This window comes from Elephantulus edwardii, unplaced genomic scaffold (assembly GCF_000299155.1).
Source record: "Elephantulus edwardii isolate Elephantulus edwardi_28Jun2011 unplaced genomic scaffold, EleEdw1.0 scaffold00221, whole genome shotgun sequence".
NCBI classification, from domain to species: Eukaryota; Metazoa; Chordata; class Mammalia; order Macroscelidea; family Macroscelididae; genus Elephantulus; species Elephantulus edwardii.
In genome coordinates this window covers 1,936,185-1,944,225 of record NW_006399971.1, presented here as the reverse complement: position 1 = coordinate 1,944,225, position 8,041 = coordinate 1,936,185, and positions in this window count along the sequence as shown.

Below are 8,041 nucleotides of genomic sequence, written 5' to 3'. Positions count from 1 at the left end.
TATGGAATGAGGAGGGGAGTTCACCCAAAATTTCAGCAGTTGTTGCTAGGTTTAGTTCTGTTTTCCACTTCTTCTTTGAACCCTCTGATCCTAACATATCTTTTTTCCACATCTATTTAATCTGTAAGCTGAGCAAAATTCAAGAAGCTGAACTTTGAAGAAGAATGTAACATAAGGGTTGGAGGAAGACTCACCAACAACCTGAATTATGCAAAAGACACAACTTCATTTGTTGAAAGTGAGGAGCGCTTGAAACACTTGCTGCTGAAGAGAAAAACCTGTAGCCTTCAGTATGAAGTACATCTCAATATAAAAAAAAAACCAAAAATCCTCACCACTGTATCAATAGACAACATCATGATTGATGGAGAAAAGATTGAAATTGTCAGTGACTTCATCTTACTTGGATACAATCAATACTCTTGGTACCAGCAGTCAAGAAACCAAAAGACATGTACGTTGGGAAAATTTGCTGTCAAGGACCTCTCCAAAGTGCTAAAGAACAATGACATCAACTTGAAGATTAAGGTACACCTGATCCAAGCCAGGGATTTCAATTACTTGCTTTGCATCTAAATATTGGACAATGTCTAAGGACAAAATAAGAAGTATAGATAGCTTTGAGTTGTGGTGCTGGAGAAAAGTACCTAATATTCTATCCCATGGACATTCAGAAGAACAAATGTGTCTTAGAGAAAGTGCAGTCAGGGTGCTACTTGGAGACAAATTGGTGAAACTTCATCTCACATACTTTAGGCATGTTGTTAAGAGCGACCAGTCCTCCGAAAAAGACATCATGCTTGGAAAGGTGTAGGGTCAGCGAAAGAGAGGAAGAAATGACTCACTTGCTTGTCAGAGAACTCTAGCTCTACAATTATTCTTTTAGACTAAGGGGATTTAGTTGAGAACTTTGACATGTGGTACATTGCAATCTGACCTGCTATGGATTTTATCTAGGAGCCTTGGAAGGATAATAGTTAAGTGCTTAAATTTATTGTAAGAGAAGAGCTCACTTGCTTGTAAAGCCTGGCAAGTTTTTATTGGTCAGACCACAGGATCATGATTTCATTTACCCACAACATTAACTGTCACAGTCCACTCCTTGTCAACATGTCACTAGTACACATCTTCCTAAACCATATGTAATCTTTAAGGAAAAACAATTATAAAATCATACATGTGCCTAATGTGATACAATTAGCAGATGTACAGCTGAAGGTGCACTAGCCTCCTTTATCTTATATAAATGAAGAAAAAAATGTTTATGCATACATTCAAAGAGTAAACACTCATAACAATTGCAATCGTTTCTGCAACCATTATCACTGGTATAAGATCTATAGATGTTGATACTTTTAAAACAATCACCTTCCTGGATTTGTTTTCTTGATTTGAAGAGTTCAGGTCATAGTTTCATGGGGCAATTTAATAAATTGGAATATATTTCATAAAGCTTATGTTTTAAATGAATTAATTTTAAAAAGCAGAGGACTTGATAGCTTAAAAAAGTAGAGCTTCAAAACAACTATGAGATATCATCTCACCCCAGTAACAACAGCAAAATTCAACAGAGCGGCAAACAACAAATGCTGGCGAGATTGTGGAGAAACTGGAACCCTATTCACTGTTGGTGGGAGTGTAAAATGGTGCAACCACTATGGAGCTTTCTCAAAAAGTTGCAAATAGAAGTACCATTTGACCCAGCAATTCCACTACTGGGAATAGACCCTAAAGAAACCAGAACTGCCACCCAAGCAGATATATGCACACATGTGTTTATTGCTTGCTGCTTTGTTCACAATAGTAAAGAGTTGGAAACAACCCAAGAGCTTATCAACAAACAATTGGATAGAGAAGCTGTTGTATACTCACACTATGGAACTATTCAACATTGAAAAACAAGGAACTCATGAAATATTATACAAAATGGGTACCCTAGAGGACATTTTGCTGAGTGATCTATCTCAGTCACTAAAAGACAAATACTGTATAATGTCACTGTTATAAAACAGGACTGACATTGGGTTTTGGGGGAAACTAGGAAAAGAAGGGATAAATAATGTACACTGCATTGAAACAGATGAAGGAGAGAACTGTTTAAAGGGGATATATGATTGGGTATTGTTTGCATGAGAAGAGTCCAGAGTAGGAGCTGCATAGTAAAGCGGACTGAGGCGAGGTGGGGGTGGGGGTGGGGAGGTGTGTGTGCTGTATAATAATGAAGGAATTTGTTTTTCTTTTCAAAGAGAAAAGCAAACTGGGGGAGGAGTGGTCAGGGAGGAAAATGTGCAACAATGAATGAATGAATGTAAATCCATGTTCTGTATAATCTTTCATTAAAATCTCAATAAAAATAGCGTATAAAATTAAAAAAGTAAAGCTTATGTTTTATAGCTTGGTGTGTTTGATGAGTAGTGGGATCTTAAAAGCATAAGAATGAAAAGTACAAAAACTTATGAGTTGCCATATAAGATGAAACTATTGAGATCTATTTATCTGGAGGAGATGAGAATTTTAAAAACCCTGAGAATCAGAGAAAGAATTAGACCATCAAAACAAATGTCTCCATGAACCACAACCTCCTCTGCCTTGAAATTAGAACAACAAGATCGTATCAAGCCACCACTACCAAATATTCTGATCAGAGTAACACCAGATGATTACTGATAAAAAAGGAGAAAATTATAGAACAGAATTTCAAACTTTTAAAGAGCCTAGACTTACTGGATCCATTGAGACTGAAGGAATCCCTAAAATTATTCCCCTGAGATACTCTTTAACCTTTAAAACAAAACTTCTGAAGTTATCTTTTCATTAAATAGCAGCATAGTTTTAAAAAGTAGACAATATAACCCTTGAGCACTGCTCTCTTTACATACACACACTTTGTATAATGTTCCAAGAATTGACGGACTACCAATTGACGTGCTCCAACAAATAGATGCAGCAATGGTCATGCTCTTCAGGCTGTGTCAAGAAATCTGAAAGATTGCTACTTAGCCAACTGACTGGAAGGGATCTAGATTTGTTCCCAATAGAGAAAGGTTCAGATCCATTGTTTATAGGGTCACTATGAGTTACAGCTAATTCTTCACCACTTAACAACAGTAACAACTAGAATACTTATGAAGTATGTATGATTCAGTGGTTAGAATTTTTACCTTTCATGTAAATGATCTGGATTTGAGTAAGCCTAACATACGTAAGGCAAAGCCAGGCTGCTTCTTGGAGGCAAGTATTCTAAAGCTCCATCTCACATATGTTGGACATGTTGCCAGGAGAGACCAGTCCTTGGCAAAGGACATCATATCTAGAAGGGTGGAGGGACAGCACAAGAGAGAAAGACCCTGGCTTAGATGGATTGATTCAGTGACTGGAGTAATAGAAGTAGTAATGTCAGAGACAATGAAATTGGCTCAACATAGAACAGGGTCCAGAACTGTTTTACATAGTGTCACTATGATTTGCAAGTGACTCAACAGCACATACCAACAACAACAATGCACTTCATGCACTGCTGTAACCTGCCAGCTGTGCTATTAGGCTTCACAGGTTTCAGCAGAGCTTTCAGAGTAGGAAGAAAGGCTTGGTAATCTACTGCTGAAAATCAGCCAATGAAAACCCTATAGACCTCAACAGCATTATATGCAACCCAACATGAGGATGGTGCAAGATCAGGCAGCATTTTGTTCTGCATGGGACTGCAATAAGTTGTCGCAGCTAACAGCATGGACAATTAGGATATTTAAAGATAAAATTACATGATGTCTTGGATTTGTTTCAAAATAGTCTAAGATGTGGGTGGTTATTGTTATGTGCCATGGAGTTGCCCACAACTCATAGTGACCCTATATACAATAGCTCTGAACCTTGCTCTGTCCTGAGCCAGCCTCACTGACTCCAACACACTTATCCCGTTGCCCCAGTTACTATGTCAATCCATCTCATCCAGGGTCTTCCTCTCCTGCCCTGTCCCTCCACTCTTCCAAGCATAATGTCCTTCTCCAAGGATAGGTCCCTCTGGCAACATGCCCAAAGTATGTGAGATGGAGCTTCAAAATTCTAGTCTCCAAGAAGAAACTTGGTTTCACTCTCTCCAAACAGACCTATTTGTTCTCTTGAAGGTCCATGATATGTTTAAAACTCTTCTTCAGCACCACAACTCACAGGCATCAATTCTTCTGTTATCCTTAGTCATTGTCCGGCTTTCTAAAGGATAGCAATTAATTTCTAGGACCATTGCCTGAATCAGGTGCACCTCAGTCTCTAGTCAGGCATCATTTCTCATTAGCACTTTGGAGAGGTCCCTGACAGCAGACTTCCCCAATGAAATTCGTCTTTTGATTTCCTGACTACTGGTGCCAAGAGTGTTGGTTGTGGAGCTGAGCAAGCTAAAATGGTTAACAACCTCAATCTCTACTCTATTCCAACATGGTGTTGCCAATTGGCCCTGCGGTGAGAATCTTTATCTTCTTGAGGTTAAGCTTCAATCCATATTGAAGATGTGGGTAGGGGGTAGGAGTGTAGATGAAGTGGTTTGGTCATAAATTATTAACTGTGGAGTCTGGGAAATGGCTACATTATCACCTCTCATTTTATTTCTGTTTGATATTTTCCATACTTTTTTTTACAAAATGAGAGTGGAGAAAAGGAAGCCTGGATTTTCCTTGTAACTATTAAATATGCTTCATTAATAATTTCAACTTTTCCTACAAAGAAAAATATCAAGCAAACCATCAAACTGTTTATTATTATTATTATTATTAAATTATTATTATTATTATTATTATTACCATCAAATCAGATCTGACTGGTACAGGAGGACATTGCCCCTCCTTCTCCAGCAGAGCATCTGGTGGATTCGAACCACATACCTCTGGGATTGCAGTGCAGCTTCTTGCCACCAGAGCTCCCTCAAACTTTTTAAATACTTAAGTACAAATGCAGCCAGAGTGCTCCTTGGAGGCAAGAACAGTGAAGCTTTGCTCTTATACTTTGGACATATTGCTAGAAAAGGCTATTCCTTGGAAAGGGCTTCATGCTTAGAAAGGTGGTGTGTCAGCAAAAGAGAGGAAGACCCCCAATGAGATGGATTGACATGGTGACTACAGCAATGGGCTTACATGTATTAGAGAAGATGAGGATGGCACAGGAAAGGACAGGACTCAGATCTGTTTTTCATCAAGTTGCTATTAGTTGTGTTTGACTAGACAGCACCTAACAACAAAAGCAACATTCTACCTTTGATAGCAGACATACTCAATGCTATATATTTTTTAAATGTTGTTGTTGTTGTTATATGCCATCAAGTCACCTGCAACCCAATGGACAATAGCTCTGAAGCCTGCCCTGTCCTGAGCCAGTCTCACTGACTCCAACACACTCCCCATTGCCCCAGTTATTGTATGAATCCGTCTCATCTACGGTCTTCCTCTCCTGTGCTGTCCCTCTACCTTTCTAAGCATGATGTCCTTCTCTAACGATCGGTCTCTCCTGGCCACATGCTTAATGTATGGGAGACAGAGCTTCAAAATCCTAGCCTCCAAGGAGAAACTTGGCTTCACCCTCTCCAAGACCTATTTGTTTTCTTGGCAGTCCATTGTATCTTCAAGACTCTTCTCCAGCACCACAACTCAAAAGCATCAATTCTTCTTCTGTCCTCTTTAGTCATTATCCAGCTCTCTGATGCATAGCAAGTTATGGCGAAGACCATGGACTGGATCAGACACACTTTAGTCTCTAGACTGACATCACTGCTTCTCAGTACTCTGAAAAGGTCCCTGACAGCAGATTTACCTAATGAAATACGCCTTTTGATTTCCTGGTGCCAAAAGTGTTGAATAAGGAACTGAGCAAGCTGCAACTTTAACTACCTAACTCTCGTCTCCACCCATCATGGTACTGCCAACTAATTGGCCCAGAGGTGAGAATCTTTGTCTTCTTGATGTTGAGCTCCAATCCATAGTGAAGACTACAGTCCTTGACCTTCTGCAGCAAGCACTTCATGTCCTCCTCAGTTTCAGCAAGCAAGATTGTGTCATCTGCATAATGTAGGTTGTTGATGAGTCTTCCTCCAATCTTGATGCCACATTCTTCCTCATAAAGCCCAGCCTCACAAATGATCTGTTCTGCATATAGATCTAAAAGGGAGAGAAAATTAATGTTGTCAACAATTTCATCTTGCTTGGATCCAAAATCAACTCCCTTGGAATCAGCAGTCAAGAAATAAAATGATGTATTGCAGCAACAATGAATAAATATTTTTTTTAAAAAAGTGAACTGAGGAAGGGGGAAAGGAGGGAGAAGAGGTAAAATGTGCAACAATGAATGAGTGAAAAATCTAACTTCTCTATAAACTTTTGTTAAAATCACAATTACAATAAAAATTATATATATAATTTTTCATTCACATCGTGTTTCTTTTTTAAAATAAAACATTATTGTAATTGTTGCACATTTTATCCCCTCTCCCTCCTTTCTCCCTTCCCCAGTTCACTTTTTAAAAAATATTTATTTATTATTGCTGCAATATATCTTTTTATTTTTTGGCTGTTGTTGCCAAGGGAGTTGAGTGTGGATCCACGCAAGATGAAATTGTTGACAACTTTAATTTTCTCCAACTTTAATTTTCACCTAACATAATATTTCTTATTGACCCAATGGTAAGGATTTTTCTCTTCTTGATGTTGAGATGTAATCCATATTGAAAGCTGTACTTTTTTAATAAATCTTCTGTCAAGGACCTCTCTAAGATGTTAAGAGCAAGGTCTGTCAGTTTAAAGACACCAGCAGCCAAGAAATAAAAAGACATATTACAGCAATAACGTCAACAACCTGGTTTGAGGGAGCTTTTCTCATTTACCAGATGTCCACCTTCCCAAGCATGATGTCCCTCTTCAAGGAATAACCTCTTCTAACATGCCCAAAGTACCTGATACGAAGCTTTGTCATCCTTGCCTCCAAGAAGCACTCTCGCTGCACCTTCTCCAAGACATGTCTGTTTGTTCTTTTGGTAATCAGCACTCTTCTCCACTTGCTTGAAGTACTTGCTGCAAAAGTTTAAACACTATAGCCTTCAATAGGGACTACATCTCAATGTCAAGGAAACAAAAATCCTCACCACTGGATCTATAGGCAACATCATGATAAATGGAGAAAAGATTGGTACTGTCCACAGTTTCATCTTATTTGGATTCATAACCATTAGATTTAGGACCAGCAGTCAGGAGATCAGGGGATATACTGCACTGGGAAAATCTATAGTCAGGGACCTCTCCAAATTACTGAGGAGCAATGTGTCAGTTTGAGGACTAAGGCGCACCTGTGAATTCAGGCCATGATCTTTTCAGTCACTTTCTATGCATCTGAGAGCTGGACAATGAATAAGGGTGACAGAAGAAGAATTAACGCCTTTGAACTCTGGTGTTGCAGAAGTGTAATAAATATCCCAGGGACTCAGCTTTAGGTCAGTGTTACAAAGCTTTTTCAGTACTGCCAATTATGGCATCTTCCCTACTTCTCTATCAAGTTTGGACTAAGGCCTCAACTCCAGCTCTGACTCTGAGGGGTCGCAGTCTCCAGTTAACACCATCTCTCATTGGTCTCTGGTTCTCTGCTGCTACATTCGCCTAGGTCCTGGTCTAGAGCTGTCATTATTAACCAATTTCAATGAAACTTTGAACCACTGTTACTGTTTTCCTTGCTGATGCTGTTTATATTGTTGTTGTTGTTGTTAAGTGCAGTCACTAATTTTGTTAAATTTCCTGGTGTTACAGATACAATATTGTGATAAATAGTGTTGCAAACGATATCAATAACTCTTTTGAGAATCAAGTAATAATTAAGGGTAAAGCAGAAAATTTTTATAAAAGTTTCCAATTTTTATTTTTATAAAAAGTTACTAATAATCTTATAACCAATAATGTTATAATTCAATCTAGAATGATTTTACAAAATATTCATATAGTCCAAGAAAATATCTAAGCAATTTACAATTATATCACATACTACTTTTATACAAAACATTTATTTATTTGAGAAA